The 3544-nt window shown below is 38.0% G+C and overlaps 1 long non-coding RNA gene across 1 annotated transcript; it reads left to right on the top strand.

The window, feature by feature from the left end:
• The first annotated feature begins 932 nt into the window (after positions 1–932).
• Positions 933–1831, top strand: LOC116696988 (uncharacterized). The gene is made up of 3 exons (XR_004333874.1): positions 933–1084; positions 1373–1717; positions 1749–1831. It is a non-coding gene; the product is annotated as an uncharacterized LOC116696988 (long non-coding RNA).
• Positions 1832–3544: the final 1713 nt, after the last annotated feature.

The raw sequence follows: 3544 nt of genomic DNA, 5'->3' as shown, positions 1-3544 counted from the left end.
CTGCAGCAATGTGCAGTACAACAAAAATACAGTGTTTTTTTAAACATTAAACCATGTAAACGTATTATGGTAAAGCCTCTTAACACAATTATGAGCCTGAAAATTAGCATAATATGAGCACTTTAAAAAAGAAAAAAGAAACACCAGTTACTTTGCCCCACAAAGGGAAACGCTGTAACATCATGTTTGCTTTGGGGTATTTGAGACCTCCTTTATCATGTAAATAAATATTGTGAGTCAATTTGAGAAGATCAAAGGCTATGACAACCGTAACTTCCAAAACCATACAAGAAACCACAGCAGAACGCCGTAACTAGTTGTTACGGCTATTAGCCTTTGTTCCGGCACGCTGAAGTGGCGGTTTGGAATTATTTCACCCTAGGGTCCTTTGCACCAGGACCTCGAGCCGAACAACCCCCCAAAAGCCTTTTTCACCTGGGTCGTACAATGGGCAAGTTTTAGCCTTTAGAGAAACAACAATTTTTTTTAAATAAGGTAATGTCTCCAAACTTACCCCAATTATAACTTGTCTCCTGCTAGTTGTACTACAGCACTTATTTTTTTAAAACAAGTTAAATGAATAAACATGTTTGTTGTATCTCTTTTCAGTGTTTTTTTTAAATTTGTAGACGTCCCTAAACACTTGTCTTAGGCAGGCAAGCGTTATTTACATAAACCCCTGGTGTACTTGCAAACTTTCCAATCTGGAAATCTTGTTTTATGAGTACTTTGAGTTTGGGGTCATTTTTGCCATTATTATAGGGGATTATTTACGAGATACATAGTTGGTTCCATTAGAGGCTGCACTAAGATATAACACTAACTCCCCCATTGTTTGACCCAGGTGAAATTAGCTTTTGGGGGGATGTTTGGCTCATGGTACTGGTGCAAAGGACCCTAGGGTGAATTTACTCAGAACCATCACTTTAAGGTGATCTGGCATTGTTTAGCCAGGTATCAAGAAAGATGTTACTGTGCCACCATGAGGTTACTGTACTCTGGCTTTGTCATACTGTCAAAGTTTGCCTCTCTTTAATTGTCATCAAACCAAGTAACATACACACGACACATCTTTGAATAAAGTGTAGACTGCAGAGTGCATGTTTTGTATTTTGTGATAGCGTAATGGCCCATTACTCTTGTGGAAAAGTGTTGGGGTGTGAAAAGTGACGCAGACTTCAGAAAGGTAAGAACATGCCAAAAAGTGGATGTACTTGAGTAGAAACATGTAACATTTTCAGTGGCATTCTGCTTAATTCAGCTAGCTTGCTTGTCTGCTCCAAATATGCAATCCGAAACAAAGGAAAGTGAACAAGCCATACTTAGATGGTATGCAAGCTAATGGGTTGTCATAAATGTCATTTTCGTTCAGGGCGATGGTTCAGATCTGTCAATGTAAGGGACAGCCCGGAGCTTGCTAAATTTAATCTGTGTCACGTAGCGCTAGCGTTGATGCTGACACACCTCCTCACTTGGCAGATCCTCCCATCAGACGCCGAAAACCAATTATTAAATACACAAGCATCCTACCTTTCCATGCAATCTAATATAATCCACGGAAGATAGCAATGCACGTCATCTGCTATATCCACAACAATCAATACATGTTTGAGCCATATTTACGTCTTGCAGGTGTTCATGTCAGATCTTACAAAAATCCATAAAAGCACTAAGCTAGTTAACGCTAATGGCTGTACAAAGTAGGCTAACCTAAATGGTAAAAGTTTTTCGATCAACTCTGTCAAAAGTTATCTCATAATTAAAAAGCAGTAATCCAAGTCGAGTTCTTTGACTGTGAATCTTGAGCAGTTTGGTGGCCCTTAACCCTTAAATCTGATTGACCAGCTTGGTCACAAGGTGCTGGTCTTTTCACGGATAGGTTGTTTTTTCTCTAGTATGGAGGGTATGGTCAAACTTCCTTCCTAAAGTAAAGGTACTTTATTGTCACATATATGTAGAGAAATTCATTTTCTGCATTTAACCCATCCCTCAAGGGAGCAGTGGGCAGCCAATCACAGCGACCGGAGACCAACTCCAGATCTGAGCCAGAACCTAGAACATGTTTCTGATGGGGGGGCAGGGCAGTACTGTCAGGGGATAATCCACTTTGTCAACCCTTGTTGAATACACTCACATGCAAATATGCAGATTATTAGTGTTTACACTTTATTTTAAACACTTTAACCCCTCCCTCTTTCATGCATAGGCAGTTTATCTCTCACACACACACACACACACACACACACACAAACCACACACACACACACACACACACACACACACACACACACACACACACACACACACGTTTCTAACTAGCAACCAAGTCAGTGCTGCTTTTTTGCTGCCATGGAAACACTTCCAATTCCTAGTGAGATGGGCAAAAGTTTGCATTGTTTTGTTCTTTTACTTTATTTCTGCTAGCTCTTGTTTTGATTATTTTCATGATTTTATTTTATATTTTAAAATTTCAACTAATGTTGTTTTAATAGCTAGACATTGTTTTACACACAAATTAATTAGACATTCTTGATTTGACAAGGGACAAAGGATTTTAGTTAACTTGTAATTAAGTAACTACAAATAAATGAATAGTGAAATGAATAAATAATGTATCCATTCATTCATTATTTAACTGATTATTCAAATAGGATGGGTGTCTTGGGGGAGAAGTAGCAGGATGATGATGACCCCCTGCTCCTCTTCATCTATCAAATAGAATTTTCCTTTGAGCATAGTTATTGAGATAATTAGATGAACATCATGAATGATGATGAATAAAGATGAAATTGCAACAGATTATATGCAGTATGTATTTGTGCATAATATGGAAAAACACTAATGGAGGGGCTCCAGGTTCTTTTCTACACATCATCACTGTCACAAAGAAGTGAAGAAACGGGAAAATATTAATATTTACAAAGCTTGGATAAGATTTTCTTTTTAAGATTTTTCTTTATCTTTAGTATTTTTCATAAAAAAATATTCAAACCGATAAGATGATTATCAAAATAGTCAACAGATAATCGATTTATCTTTGCAGCTCTAGTCGGACATTCTGTTCTGAGCAAAAACCAAGAGCTTTGTGAGTTGCTTCAATACTGAAACAGACAAAAATAAATCTAATCCAATTCAAAGCCTAACACTGTTGCCTTGCCATGCTGCAGTCGGTATGAAGCTGCACACACTGCTGTTTTTCACAAGAATACCTCAATAGCAGGATACACTTTTATTCTTTGATCTAAAATTTAAAGGTGGAAACCATAATTTTTAAAACTAGGTGGTACGTTGGTTATTGTGAAAATTAGTCTATATCCACGATGTTCCACTTCCGGGATGGCTCCATTTTTGTTTGCTGCTTGAAAATATTGCCGGATGTCCATCTTTTCGGTTGGATGTCCATTATCTTCCGCTTTCTTTGTGTTGGAATTTTAAGCTCCGATAGCTTCATGAGGACCATGGTTAACTGCTACTCAGATCTCTGCAGGGTAAATGTTTGCTCTGGAGGAAACTACTACTGTTGGGTCCTTGTAAATTCTGGAGT

Source organism: Etheostoma spectabile, chromosome 10 (genome assembly GCF_008692095.1).
Source record: "Etheostoma spectabile isolate EspeVRDwgs_2016 chromosome 10, UIUC_Espe_1.0, whole genome shotgun sequence".
Lineage (NCBI taxonomy): Eukaryota > Metazoa > Chordata > Actinopteri > Perciformes > Percidae > Etheostoma > Etheostoma spectabile.
This window is presented reverse-complemented; position numbering and strand designations above follow the sequence as displayed.